At 38.4% G+C, this 15,702-nt stretch overlaps 1 long non-coding RNA gene across 3 annotated transcripts in view; it reads left to right on the forward strand.

The window, feature by feature from the left end:
- The window catches only part of LOC121814610, a 73,205-nt gene that overhangs the window by 52,335 nt on the left and 5,168 nt on the right, over positions 1–15,702 (forward strand). Inside the window, exons 1-2 of one of the 3 annotated variants that reach the window (XR_006054471.1) lie at positions 8,038–10,043; positions 10,182–15,549. This is a non-coding gene — a long non-coding RNA (uncharacterized LOC121814610). Of the gene's footprint in view, positions 1–8,037; positions 10,044–10,181; positions 15,550–15,702 lie in introns of those variants that run through there. The other 2 variants (XR_006054470.1, XR_006054472.1) reach the window with 2 other exon arrangements.

The following is a 15,702-nucleotide window of genomic DNA, read 5'->3' on the forward strand; positions in this document are numbered from 1 at the left end:
TAAAAACCATGCACAACACTACCTACTCAAGCATAACGTCATCAGATAAACTGTACATGGATATTCTCTGTGTGCAGACAAATGAAATGTGAAAACCCCCCAGAAATAAAAGAAAACAGACACGGAGAGAGGAGAGCAGAAAACTTCAGATGTATGTTTCGTATTTGTGCAAAAATTTGTGATTTACTGCAATTACAGTAGCAATGCAGTTAATCTGCGCAGGATTGTTTCATATTTTAGAAGGTATGGCTGAAATATTATTTTAAAATGTTTTGTACGCTCAACATCTAAGTTACCCAGCTGCCTTTGTAGATTGAAATGCATGTTTTTCAGAGGCTCGGACGTCTTTTTCTAAATGAACTAAGTTAAGGTAAAGTTGTAATTATGAATAATGCGTAACGAGCTACATAGATATGTTTATCCAGAGTGTTTTCTTCTTTGCGCTGTAGCAGGTTTAGTTTAACCAAGAATAAAGAATTCAGCCTCAGCTTAAGGACAAAGAAATAAAATACTGGACTCTTTTCTCCATTATGCTGCATTCATGCAGTCAACAAACGTTTAATTGGTAGCAGTTTATCTAATTCATGAAAACATCACACAATATTTAGTCATTTTAAATCTAACTTAAAGGTATTTTTTTCCATTTAATGTTGGCTAGTAGCTCATGTTACCACACCACAGCTTCTGCCCTACATTCATGCTGTTACCTTAAAATTACAGTCAAATATTTGGTTGCGGCAGCCTCACTGTCTAAATGGAGCTCTCTGACGCTGCTTGTGTGTTCTGCACCAGCAAGAAGGTGTGGATGAAGTTGCCGCTAATCTTGTTTTTGCATCTAAACACCATAACGTTTTAATCTGCACGACAATGTTGGCTTAAGCCTGAGGAAGCCTGCTGAATTAACACAGTAGTACGGGCTGTGTGGTGTGTTGATGTTTTGGAGGAGGTCAGTGTGTATGCTTTTCTCTGCAGTACTTTTTTGTAGCTGAGTTTTCAAAAAGTTGTGCGTGATGGTTCAGATCCTTCATGTGTGTTTGTGCGCTCTTGTAAATTGTGTTACTGGTTCAGGAGCAATTAATTTCCTGGAGTGCAGCTGGAGTGCAGAAAATGTTGTGTAGCTACCTCACAAAAGAAGCAAGATTACACTAAAAGTGGAGCATGCTTCAGCTCTCCTAGCTGCATAATTGCACGTGTGCACGGCCTCCTTTTAGAGTTTTTTTGGATATCGAGTAATGGTTTTGCACATAATACAAGCTTGCTTGTGTTATATACAAAAACAATTAATTACATATGTTACTTTTTATTTAGTAATTAAACAAGTCATGCCTGGGAAAGTAAACCAGTTTACCTGTATCCTACTCCTAACTAAGGCAGCCAAAACTCTGACTGAAAGGATTTCAGCCTAAAAAAATCAGCTATGACACGGTGAAGTATCCTGTGTCAAAATAAGATTTAGTCTTATTAGGACAAAGCAGTTTCTAGGTTTGTCGTTGAGTGCGCTGCCAAAAGGCACATTTTGGCAAATTTGTCAGATTTCATGCTTCCTGTTAGTTACATCCAGCTGTGTTCTCCAGACCTCTACCTCTGTTTTCTCGCTATCACACTGTTTTCATTTGATTGTGTTCCACAAAGACAGGGTGTTCAGCATTATCCAGCAGTGATCTTCACCTCTCCCTTGTCATTAGCAGTGCCACTTAGCAGCTCAGTTATCTTCCTGAGACAATGCTTCATCACTGGATTAGGCTTTAATTGGCTGCATTAGCTGGGTGCCTTCCCCCCGGCTCTGCAGCAGCTGTGATCTCAAATGCCCCACCGCCTGAGCCAGACACACTGAAGGCTTTGCCTCACCACTAAGAGTCAGGTAGGAATGGCAACATGTTTTGGAAACTGGTGCACTTTTGGATAAACAATACAATTCAACACTTGCTTGTAATTATGCTGCCATGGTTACTTTTCTAACTAATGCTAATCCTTTACTTTAGACCATAAAACAACAAAAAAGCAAGATGAGTAAACTCAGTGGCTCGTTAGCAACCATGGGGTCAGAGAAAAAAACCTAATCAACGTGTACATTTTTGCTGGGTCCTGTATTTATTTATTTTTTTGATTAATTGGTTTGGGGAAGTTTACATATTTAAAAACACATTTCAAGATGTTATAGTCATTTTTAATGTCTTCCTGGCTCAGCAAATTCAATACAAAAATAAAACAAAAACAACAGAAAAACACACAAAAACCTGCATAATGGCCTTAAAAGGGTTCGGACCAGTACTGACATAAGTGAAACATGAGGTTTTCGGTCCTGGTATTCCAAAGCTGTGAAGGATTCAATTTTTATATGCTCACATAAAAAAGGTAATCAAGTTAAAATGCACAAACACGCTTCGGATGACATGTTTCCGCTCTACATGCAAAGTTTTTTGCACGTCTATTGTCTTTTTCCTATCTCCACAACCACATCTGCTAATCTTTAAGGTTTTTTTAATGAATCTTATTAGGACTATTTGGTTGAACTGAATTCATTTGTAATTATTGCTTTAATTGAAAACTAATTAAACAATATTAAAGGATCCAGGTTGAGGCTTTAGTGCTATAAAAGATCAGCTCGGCTCAGTCAAGGCCTTATGTAAGGCCCTGCAGCGCTGACCCCACATCTGCTGCACAAGCCTCCTATAGAAGGCAGGCAGAGCTTTGTGTGTGTGTGTGTGTGTGTGTGTGTGTGTGTGTGTGTGTGTGTGTGTGTGTGTGTGTGTGTGTGAGGGGCTTATGGCTCTGCTGGCCCAGCGAACAGCCTGGCAGGGTTTATAAGACAGTAAGGACTCTATTATAAAGCACTCTGTCTGCCTGTTTGGAGGTAAGACTGTGCTCTAACATAGTGGGAGACTTCAGTATAAATTTAAAGTCCTTATTACATCATTGAAATTCTTCTTTTTATTTGTTTGTTGTTTTTGTTTCAGCCCTTTGCTCTGTAAAGCGTGCTGTTTGGTTTTTAAAAGGTTTTCTTTGTTCTGTTTTTTAGCATTATCTCCTTTAAATTCATGTTTCCTAGTAATTTTCACTGCTGAAGCAAAGGGATTTACAGCCATTTCTTGCTGTCTGCATTTTTATGAAAGCCTGAACAATAAAAGATTGTACTTGCAGCACAAGTAGAGTTGCACGTCGGGTCAGTTCAGAGCAGCTTTCAAATTTTTTTAATTCACTTTTTATATAAGTATATGAAAATAGATTTAAAATAATAAACAATTAAAGAAGAGACTACATAAATGTCACTGCATGGTGCAGTGATGTTACACTAAAATATACATTGGTGTTATAAACACTAAAAATGATGTTACATTTTGGTATTTGATGCATTTCTAATAAAAACGGCCTAAATTGCAAATCATTCATACTAATGTATTTAATTTGATTTAGCTCAATAAATAAATAAACAAATGCACGTTTAAAAGTGTTTTTGAAAGTTCTCGAGATCAGACAGGCTACAAAAAAAAGAGACAACATGATTTGCTCTGAAATTATAGATACCCTAGCAGATATATTGGGTCTAATTAAAAGAGCGGGCATCCACGTACATATTTCAGACTTTAAAGCGCAGTGACCTAAGAATAATTTCAAGCATTAAGACCATGAGTTGAGATACTTGAATTCCCTTCAGGAAGACAAATATTCGATGACACGCGCGCACGCATACACCAAGGGATGATTCATGTCTATAATGCGTCCTCAGCTGGAGACTGAGGTTTAAAGCCTGGAAATCGATCCGTGTCCATCAGATCAGGTGACATTTGCTGCCTCCTCTGGCTTCTGTTAGATGATCACTTCTGATATTTGCACTCTTTTTATCTTCCTTGCTCTTCTGGCCTCATGTTTTCGGATCATAATCTCTCTCCTCTTCTTTTTGTGAGAACCAAAACAACGAAACGGTTTCATCTTGTGACGCGTTATATCCTCCGCGGTGCACTCTGGGACTTCTTTTCTGCCTTTTTTGGGGTCAGAAACACTGAAGTGCGGGATTATGTTCTCCCAGTATTATTTTCGTTAAGTGGGGTATTTTTCTGCTCCTGGTAAATAAGGAGCTTCATTTGTAATATTTTAGAATACGATTAGAGATGCAAGCAATGTTTATTTTGCTTATCTTCCCGTCCTTTTGTGTTTCCGGTTCTTTAATTGGAGAGGGGAGGTGGACATTTAAAGTGACAAGGTTTAAGTAGCCTAATTTTCTAAGAGTGTGTATGAAATAAGAAGCATTAGTTCCTTTTTTTCAGGAAGAAATATAAATACACGAATGCCCACATATTTTATAAAATAAAATAAATAAACCACGCAGCACTTTTTAAGGCCAGATAAATTTTACGCTGTGTATATTTTTTTGATGTTTAGTTTTTTAAAATTCCTTTAGATATTTTTCCTTAGATTAGAAATATGGTAGCCTATAAGAAAGCGTTATAAAAAACGATTTGTTTACTTACAGTTACAGTTGGATTTGGTGAGGGACTTTTGAGAAATATTTCAACCGTAACTGACAAAATGAAACAGTAAATGTCCCTTTTTATATTTCTATGATGAATCACGTTTAGTTGAGCCTGAATCTGCCAACGTGTGTCACAGTTTGTTTGTTTTATTCATTAATAAAAGAAAAACTCTTATTTTGGCTTTAATCCCCTTAAATTCCTCCACTTTGTCTAAACGTCATCCTAATTGTATTTTTAACCCCGATGCCTTCTCTGGTTCAATAAAAAGCGTCTCTTGTCGACGTTTCCTTTTGATTAAAGGTTTTTGCTCGTGTTTTAATGAATATTAACAAGCGGAGTGAAATGTCAACGAGGTTCAATTAACGTCGGATTTCTCTGCCTGTCTGCCTGTTTGAATCATCCGTGGAAAACCGATTTTTATTCCGAGCAAATTAGCTCATAAGACTTTTAGTCGTTTGGCGTTGCTCGTGGCTTTTTATTTCAAAGAGGGAAAATTCACTTGTCGCGATATTAAAATGAATGAAGACGCACACGGATCGTCGCTAATCGCCGTTTCTTGCACAAAATAATTTTCAGCTTTTAGTGGTGGCTCCCAATAAAGGCTGTCGTGGAAAAGTTAACAGCATCTGTGGGTAGACTGCATGCATGGGTTAACCAGTGGTCTGTTTATTAGTGCCATGTCAAATTAAACGTGTTTGGCGTTTTAGTTCAAAAGCTGAGCAGGAAGTTAAAATAAGTGTAATTAAACCAAATAGACTGCTGACATGAACGCTTTTCTTTTTTCGTTCTTTTTCTCTCTCTTTTTAAACAATGCAGTAAAATGATCAGTTATTAGTGCTGAGGTTTCTGCTGCAGGTTTAAATCTCCATCAGCTCAGCTCACTTCTTTTTGTTTCTGAACAAACCTCATGATGTCTTTCTCACACAGAGCCAAGTCTCTTTCTTCTTCTGCTTCTTTTTTGTCTTAAAGGGCGGTAAATTCTTCTCCCCTCCTTCTTTCCTCCTTCATTTTTAACCAAAGGTCTGTTTTTGATTGAAGCCTAAAGGTCAGCTTTGGAGTTTTACTTTTAAAGCATCTCTGACTCCAGCTTTGTGGCCAAAAGCTAACAATAAAGCCCTCAACTCCCCTTGAAATAACTGAGATTTTTTTTTATCAAGCCTCTGAACACCCTTTTTCCTTCAGTGGGCTTAAGTGCTTTCATGTCTGTAATAACTTTGTATACAGTGTATGTATACACACTAAGCTACAACAAGGTGATAATAAACCAGCTGCTAACTGCTCATGGTGTGGCTAAAGCCTTGCAGAATTATGACTGGTGTGCCAAAGATTTGGAGATTTCATTAAAAAAAATGAGTACATGTCAATAGGTTTTGATTTAATATCACTGTGGTCACTTTCGCCAACTAGTTACAAAACCAGACAATTTTAATCAAATTCCTCAACTGGTTGGAGTAAAGTTGTGCTGCAGCTTCACCATAATGGGGCTATGTGGGATTTCACTGTCATCAAGAGGGAAAAGGTTCTGATTGATGCAGAAAATGTTTTTTCTCTCCGTTTGCAGCAAGGTAACCTTAGCTCAGTTGCTTTTCACTTCATAATGTGTATTTTACTACTTTTTTCCCCATCATTTGAATGTACTCCAAATACAATGCACTTACTGAAGTGTAAAGTACTGAAACTACATATATAAAATACATGCAGAGAATTTCTTGTATAATGTTTTTGCCCAAATTAATATGAATATTAAAACAGAACTGATTCTCCTAAAAACACAAACGTAACAAACCAATAAAGCTCATTTAGTGTTCTTCCATCGTGTATCCATCAGCAGCTCTGCAGCCCTTCCCTGAGCCCAGAGCCAGTGCTTGAGCCACCCTGACTGCTTGTATTTGATATGGTTGCTGGGAGTTCTCTCTCCACTCCTCAATGGCCTGTGCAAATGCTTTTCATCAGATCTGAAGTGATCTTCATACTGACAATTGCTGATAACATGAAGTTCACACACAAGGACACAACTGCGTGACCGCCATCTGCTTCCTTGTTACTAAGATTCAGCATTTTTCCATTTGATCAGTAAGAAAAAACCAGATTTTTATCATTCATGTTGTCCAAGGATTTTCCTGGAGTTAAAAGCAGGCCCTCACGCTTTTCCTCTAAATGTACACTCAAGTAGGAAGGCTTTCTGACAGTTTTTTATTTTAGAGTAGATAGACAGCTACCTTTAGGCGCGTATGTTTATCAAACTTTTCATGATTATTTTATTTGAGGTCTGCATGTGAGCTTGAAGTTCCTATGCTGTATATGCACATGTGATAGGCCAAACATAAAAATGTGACATTTAGAGCTTTTGAGGATCTTCTTTTGAGGTTAAAGGTGCAGCCGTAGGCCTTTAGTGTTGACTCTATAAAATACACAAAGTAGAAGTAAAGATACTTGTAATTATATTACCCAAAATTACAGGTTGGATTTTTAACCTTGGTTTTAAAAAAAAGAAAGAAAAAAAGCCTTGGGTCAGTATGGACATTTACTTTGTCTCTCCTCCTGCTGCCTGCTGTTAGTCATGCACAGGCCTCCCGTCTTGCCTCCAGCTCTGGTAGACACAGAGGCACTTTCTCAGGGCTGCAGCTCGGCTCTGCTGTTCCGTGATAATGATAAGGCCTTAAATCCCTCTGTAGATTTGACCTTTGTCCTCCTTCTCTATTTTTAAACTGTCTTGTGCATTTTGAGAGTTGTGATCTGGCCGGTGCTGGAAGGATTAGGTGTATGTTTGGGCAGAGGTGACTTTGAGAGCCCCCCTCTGTTTGGTTTGGCAACCCAGCAACCACCACACAGCTGCTGGCATAACCCTGCTTGATCTACCAGATACCCAAAATCATTATGTGGTGTTTGTTATGGAGGGAGAATAGTGAGGAGAAAAGAGGGGAGAAAAAAACAGAAAAGAAGATAGATTTAGTTTTGTTTGAGGAAGACTTTGAGAGTTCGGCCACTCAGACATGTTACAGACATTCTTTCAAACTTGATTAAAATACTTATCATTCGACTTCCTCTTTTAAGACGTTACCAACGGGCTATTGACCGAGCACGTGCTACACTGGCTCGCGTGTTTAATCCATGCTACTTTTAATCAAAAATCATGCAAAATGATATGGTAATGTCCTCACCCCACCTTTTTCAGAGTGTCTGGGATAATGGTCACGCCATACTAAAAATTCTTAGGCAAAACTTTACTGAATGTAATGATGCTCATGTGCTGTAAATCTAAACATATATCATATAGAACTCAAAATATATAAAACTCAAGGAAAAAGTTACAAAAATTCAGCACAGGTAGTTTTATTTTAGCAACTCTTAATAGACTTTAATAAATGAAACTCACATTAAAACTCATTCTACATGATTTACTCTAACTCTAGCCCTTTTGTTGTTTTTGTGTATTTAAATTGAGCTTATTGCCACAAATTAATATCCTGTTACATTAAGTGGCTACTTTGTTTCACATTTTATCCTGTTTTTAAAAAAAAATAAACTCATAACTGAAATCTGGAAAAATGCTAAAAAAAAAAAATCTATATTTTCTTCTAAAATGCAGTGGAGCATTAGAGTAAAAAGGACCAGTACATGAAAAATGACTATATGTGTCTCAAAATATACTTTAAAAAGCTTTTTTGAGCTCTGAAATGAAGCAGAGGTAGTTTTCAGATTAATCAAATCACAAAGCAGGTTTTGTTCAGAATTTTAAAAAAATACACATCTTTAAAGGTTCTTTGAAGAAACTACAAAGAAGAGTGACTTTTCCCAAAAAACCCCATAAACAAACAGATCCCAGCTCTGTTTCAAACCCCCTTTTCCTCGACTGACTGGGGCCGTCTCAAGCATTTGAACAGTCAAGCAGTCTGTCATTCTTACAAAGACAAACTCGTCCTCCGGCTGACAGTTAATGGGTTTGGCCCACTGATTAATTGTGATAAATGGGAGCTCATTCATAACCCATTGTGCAGTTGGCCCCTGTGTGCTGTCAGTGGTGCTGGATACAAAGACAGCAGTAGAAAGTTGAGTCACTGTTTTTACAGTGGAAAGAGGCAAACTACTGCCCCCCATTGGCCTCAGGTGCTCACTGAGAACACTGCAAGGGCTTTGGCATGATAGATGAAGCGTTTTCTGACTGCAGTTTTCCAAAAAGTAAAATTTAGTACATGATTGTGAGACTTTCAAGACAGATAAACAGGAAGTCAGAGGCCTAAAATGCAAACACACAGGCCCTGATTAAGAATAAGATATTTATCTTCTGTGTCAATTCTTGTGGTAATATGAAAAACACATGAAAAGTGTAGCTGCAAGCGGCGATCAGGGGGTTTAAGCCCATATGGGAATGTTAATAATTTAAGGCTGTCAGGGGTCAAGAGCTACATGGGAATGCTGGGAATGCTGAGAGCAGAGTTTCTGGCAATCGTAGACATAATGACATGGAAACTATCCACAAAAGAAAGGTTGCCATTGTTATTATTATTATTGATATGTTTATCCTATTTCACATCATTGTTGTGATGGATCCGGTGATACCTTCTTGTTTTAGGAGTAAATCCTGTATGTGATGTATTTCAGTAGGCGAGCTTTGCGTGCATGACATGTTTGTCCAGGAGTGTATAAATCTACTTTGAGTTATTTTAAGACACACCCAAACTCACAGGCCAGTAGTGCACCAAGACATTTGACTCTAGATTTAGACAGTGTGTTTTTATTGTATGTTAATGCCAAAGTAGTAGTTTAAAAAAAAACACAAAGGCAGCAAGATAGTCATTGTTAAAGGGATCTCATTTCTTTCTTCTTCTTTTTTTTTTTAAACTTTTATACTCTCAGTACTTTTTCTTAAAAAATATTAATCTGAGGATAAAACCATCTGTGGTTTCATGGCTAAATGTCAGTTCTTTTTTGCTTGGACTAACGGTTAAAGTCCATTTTCTCCGAGCTGCAGACATTGATGTGGTTGCACGGTACATTTCTCAAAGTGTTTGGTGTTGATTGATTAAAAAGTGAAACCGTGTCACAGGAAATTTAATGTCTCGCCACATTAAAAGTCCATCACTGACAGAAGCTGATGTCAGCTTTGGGCAGAAACTAGCCAAGTTTGACAGGAACTTGGCTAGTTTCTGTCACTGACCTGTGACTGTCTGCTATTTTGTTGGTAAAAACCATCCATTTTTGCTGACTTTTTTTTAACCCCTTTGCCTTCAGAAGTGCAGTAATTAATCACAGATAGCACAGATTCAACAAGGTGCTGGAAACATTCATCAGAGACTTTCATCCATATTGAGACGGTGTTATCACACAGTTGCTGCAGGTGTTTTGGATGCACATTGATGATGTCAGTCTCCTGTTCAGCCACATTCCAAAGGTGCTGTATTGAACGAGATCTGGTGACTGCGGAGGCCATTTGAATACCGTGAACTCACTGTCGTGTTCAAGAAATCAGTTTGAGACTATCTGAGTTTTGTGGCATCCTGTGTTATCCTGCTGGAAGGAGCTAACAGAAGATGGAATAAAGGGATGGACATGGGCAGAAGCAACAGTCAGGTAGGCTTTGGAGTTTAAATGATGCTGAGTTAGTATTACCCAAATCATTACACCACTGCAGCAGCCTGAACTGTTGATACAAGGCTGGATGAATCCATGCTTTCATGTTGCTTATGCCAAATTATGACCTTGTCGTAGCAGAATGAAGAAAACAAGCAGATTCCAAACAGAATTGTCCCATCTGGCCAGTTGGATTTGAACCCAGGGCTTTTTTGCTGTGATGTGATTGTACTAACCACCAGATGTATCCTTTTTAATATAAATAAAGAGTACACAATGCATTTTTATTTAATAAAATAGTGTCAGTGTATCTGAATATTCAGTGTGTATCTCATCTCCTACATTGACACATTGGCTAGTGATCAGAGTTTGGCTCTGATCACTAGCCATCTCTGGCCATCACAGGTCAGCGCTAACTTTTATTTACTTCTGCCTGTGTAAATAAGCACAATAGAAACGCAATTGCCAGCATTGCTTTATTTATCTTTAGAAGTTTTCCCAGTGAATAATTTGAGATAACACATATGCAAGCTTTTCCTCACCGAACATGGAGACCTCCTATTAAAAAGACCTCACTGGTATGATGAACAATGGGTATCTTCTGTTGGTAAGCGCCATTAAGTGGTTGCATGAGGCCAAATCAATCAACAATTTTCCAAAAGACAGCACTCTTAAAAGACTATATATAAATGATATGTGGAGCAAAGCAGTAAGTTTGGTGACATAGCTCCAGAGCCAAAAAGCCTGTGCAGGAATATGGAGGTCAGTGGAGTGGCCAACGCTATTTTGCACTTTAATGCAGCGGGCTGTTTTGTTTGGGGTTTTTTTATACCTATTTTAAACCGACTGTCAGCATTACTTCCTTTAGCACAGATCATTGCATTAATCTTGCTAACTCTTGCTAAGTGCTTATTTTAATCCAAACCATTACCATCACCCAAACCCCATCGAGTTCTTTCCATTTCAGACCTCATCATAGGATTTTCATCATATCAAAGGCTTATCTTTTTATTTTTAACATGGGAAATATATGTGACCGAATGCATGTTTACCTCTGGCATAACTCCTGCTGCTGGTATCTGCTATTTTTAGATTGGTTAGCTCATTCGAGAGCAGCAGTAACAAAACTGTATTCTCCTTTCCTTCTTTTCTTAAATCTCTTTCAAGAAAGTCACTCAGGCCCACATAACTTCCCTTATACACACATCCCTGCGCACACACACACACACACATATATACAGCACCATGCAGCTCGACAAGATCTGAGGCCAGATATTTGATTTACACCAGCAAGGTCAAAGAGAATGCATTAGGACCTTTTGCCAGAGAGGCGCAGGGAACAGGCAAGAGTTATAAAGTGGTCAGATGGATGCTGACACATGGCCCTTCATAACAATCAGTAGAAGAGTTAGTTGCACTGGCCCTGACCTCCTCCTCACTAGCACTGTGATCTATACTCTCCAGCCCCCAGCTCCTATACACCACACCCTGCCAAACATACCAACTCCCAGGTCCTGCCTGCAAGAATCTGACTAAAACTTAATGTTAATGTTCTTAGTCTTCACATTTTTTTTTTCATAGTGAATTTTTAGCACTTTTTGCAAGCTAAAGGTGTTTTCTCTACTTCTAATAATTGCTGTCAACTAACACTGGTCGATATACCGGACACATTCAAAGTCACAGCTCTTTTAATATGTGCTATAACTTGGCTGTGAAGAGCCAAGGCTGAGTAACTCCCTTTTAAATGTGTTATCTGAAGGTCTTCGGGGTTTTTATGTCTGTCCTTACAGCTCTTTATCTTTGTTTGAGCTTATTACATAGTGAAAGGATCCTTTCGGTCCATAAAATAGTAAAAAAAAATACCTTTGTTTGGTCAGATAAAGTCTTTGCAAACTATCATATATTAAGACAGTCACACATTTTTTAAGTTTAATGTTTACACATGTACAAAATATTACATAGATTTCTGTTTTTGTGATATGAAGCCTGTTTGCTTTTTGGAAAGATACATACATGCAACATAGCATTTAGATTATGTGCGATAAAAAAAATCTAATTGTGATTTTAGGAACGTGCAAATTAAAAGACAAACTCTTTGTTTATTGTGTTTTTGTTTCTCCATCTTTTCTCCCACTTCCCTCAATAGCCCCCATACCCAATCAGAGTGATTGAGTGTTATTGGTATTTTGATTGATGCTTTAAAAATCACTTTGCCAACAATATTATAATGGCACATATATTATAATATGATCTATTTATCACAACTTATCACAACTATCTTAGCTTTAGGGTTGTGGCGATAATTTCTCAATCACCCAGTTAACTCTAATGCAATCTGGAAATACTGAGTGATGTCCAGAGGGAGAAAACTTAAACCAAACAATTTGAAAATAGAAAATTAATCTCTACATGGGCGAAAACGCTAAGTTTAAAGCATAAAATGATGAACAAAACAAGAATAATAGTTAATAGTGCTCGTAGAAACCAGTGCAAAGTCGAAATGTATATTTCATCCAGCTGCTGCATTCTCCATTTTCATCTTGTTCTTTCTCAATATTTGGACTAAAATATATGAAAATTGTGATGCTGCAATAAGTGCTACAAAAACAAACTTGCACTAAATAAAGCATCAATTATGTACTCCTCAGGTATGTTAAGAAGTGGCTGATGTTTAATGTTTTACTGCTGTTTAATTGTGTCATTATATTGCAGCCTTCTTGATTTCTTCCTCTTCTTCTTGCAGTGATTTATGGTAGCTGATTTGAGAGTTGCCTCCAGCAGCTCTCCAACTTGCTGAAGCAACTTCTAAAATTTGCGCAAAGCAATTAAGTACATAATCTGCTTTTCATTTGCAGTTTTTTCTTTAAATCTGCCCTAAATTCTGGTGGAAAACCAGCTCGTAATTCACTAACGGTTCAATTATATACAAAAATTTAAATAAAAGAATTAGTGGATGCTCTGCAGAACGTAATAACCTGGTCTATGACAGCAGTCTCCTTCATGACCTCTCTCCTATCTAGGCCTCTCTCCCAATGTTTACATCACTTTTTTATAAGTCTGGGATGACATTCACAGACCTACTACAGCCCAAATTCTGCACATACATGCACACATACACTTAGGCAGTTGTGTCTGGACAGCGTCAGGCAACACTTCAAAGTGCAGGATCCCCCTTTTTACAAGCCATATTAGGCTCACATCAAAGCGTGCTCCGCACTTCAGACCAGAGTTTTCTGGTCAGACGAACATCTCTGCTGCACAGTGCAGTGATGAAGCACTGCAGTGCAGCGCGTCACATCTGACCCGAAATCAGACGTGCACGCAGATAATACGGCACGGACTCAAACCAACGTACATATACATATACTTTGGCATTTGAGCTATTGCTATTGTTTTATGAGCTTTAGCTGTGTAAAACATTAACAACTGAAGGAATCTAAGTTTTAATGTCGTGCTTGTTGGGAGTGTGTTTGCTCACGGCATCAGTTACCATGACAAGACTAGTGACAGGGCGAAACCGTATGAAATGGCAAATTCCTTTCATTAATTTAGATTTCAGTGCTTTTTTCTATGTGTATAGTGTGCCAGAAAACCATGAAGTAAATTCAGAGCAATCTTCTTTTCCCTCCTCCTCCTCCTGTCGGTAATCTCCTGATGAAATGCACTTCAAAGTGTCACGTAAAGCTTTTGCTTAGCCGTTGTTGCTTTAGTGTGTTTCACGCTTGGATTCTCATGCAGTGCATGGTCCTGGTGAAACGCTGGATGCGTCATTAGAGAGAATGCCGTTGTCAGAGCTTTGAGAAACGTGCTTGCAGCCTACATTAGGTCAGTCCAACTGTAGTCACCAAATAAATAATGAGGGTCATTACGTAAAATAATGTTGACAAAGGGTGACTATCTGTCTTTTTGACAACAGCCGAGTCCTTTGATAAACATTGCAGCACCCATGACTTCTTACAGATACTGTAGGCTTTGTTCAAAAAAGATTTTTCCCCACTTGAGCATCGGTCTCATTTCAGGTAAAAGCTGATCATGACTTTAAGTGTTGTAAATGGTTGAATAGCAAGGCCACTGTGCAAGAGTTTATTCAGTTGTTTTTGCCTTTACTGTACAGGCATTCGTGTCATTTGCCCAGTTTTAACTTCTCTTCCCTGAATTTTCATATTTGTCACTAAATCTTCTTGTAGACGTCTCCCTTCAACTGCTATATGCTTTGTTTTGGACTAAGGCATATTATAAAGAGTGCATCAGTGGATATTTTCACTTGGCACGAAATGACAGTGAACTTTCTCTAAAGTAAAAGATGTCAAACAGCATTTTTCTTTTTTGCTTTTCACTCACCACTCCTCGCCCCACCAAACAGAACATGTCGTCCACCTATTCATCTACATTTGTTTACTCTTTGTTTCAGACCCAGCTTGTTTTTCCAATGAACGCATTTTAAAGGGAAACTCCCTTCCAAGAAGTTTACTTTGTGCAACCGTACCACCAGGCTTGATGCAAAAGTCCCATAATTCATTCGTTCCTCTCCGTCACAAGGTAGCTGCCACTTACCCACTCACCCCACCCCTCCTCTACCTCTGCACTTGTCTCTGCACAGGTCACCATCCGCAGGCAAGACACTTTCGTACTGTTGTGTACTCCTTGTTTATGATGAAGAAAATGTTCCCAGCATGCAACATAACAGATATAAATACTAATAAATACTCCTACTACTTCTAATCAAAGTGCTATCTCAGTAACGAGCTTGTTTTTTTTTTTTTTTATTACTACAGAGTATTGCAATTGTTCTGCCATTTTTCAGCAGTTTTTCTTAAAATATCTACTTTACAGATCAATATTTTTGCAAATTACTGCACTGGCAAAAATTTAACTATTGAGTGGTGTTTGAATTATGCTATTTGACAATACAACCAATTAGGTGCAAAGTCATCTATGGCATTGAGTTCAAATTCTGAGACCGGGAATGGAGCACATTAACATCAAAGTAAAAGTTGTGCCTTTTGAAACGTGTTGGCTGCAGCAGAAAAGCACAGTTTTTCCTTTGAAGATGAACATTTTCTGTCTTCCATGCAAACTAGGACACCTCTTTGTGACCACTTTTACCCACAGACTGGCAGCAACAGTTCAAAAACTGGTTGGCAAACACGCATTATTCCCTCCCAGTGGTTGACAGATGGTTGCCGACTGGTATGTATTTTGCTGTCAGGGAAGAGCACTGACACTGATTGAAAGGGGGGCAATAGGGGGGCAAAATATTCACAAAGGCATTATCCTTTTACATCCTTCAAGGGGAAAAAACTCCCTAACATTGTTCAGTACAACTCTGGCCTTGTATTAAAGAGTAAGCAAATGTTTTTGATGCAGGGAACACAAAAACTCCCCATTTTTACATTTACGTGCTTTCTTCTACCTCTTCTTCTTCTTCTTTGTCTGTGTGTTCAGAATGAGTCACTCCAAGGTGTTTTCAGTGCAGACCAGGCAGAAACTCCTATTCATCAAACAGGTATGTGTGTGTTGTCTTTGCTCACAGAAAGGATGCGGGGAGGGGGGAAAAAGGCTAGTGAGTTATTTTAGCAGTGTTTGGGCTTCCCTCCAAGCCTTCATACCATCCCCGGCCATCCTATCTCCTACATATGAGGCCTGGGGCTGGGAGGGG

The sequence above is a fragment of the Haplochromis burtoni genome, unplaced genomic scaffold (genome assembly GCF_018398535.1).
Source record: "Haplochromis burtoni strain Fernald_Lab_line unplaced genomic scaffold, NCSU_Asbu1 Contig_66, whole genome shotgun sequence".
NCBI classification, from domain to species: domain Eukaryota; kingdom Metazoa; phylum Chordata; class Actinopteri; order Cichliformes; family Cichlidae; genus Haplochromis; species Haplochromis burtoni.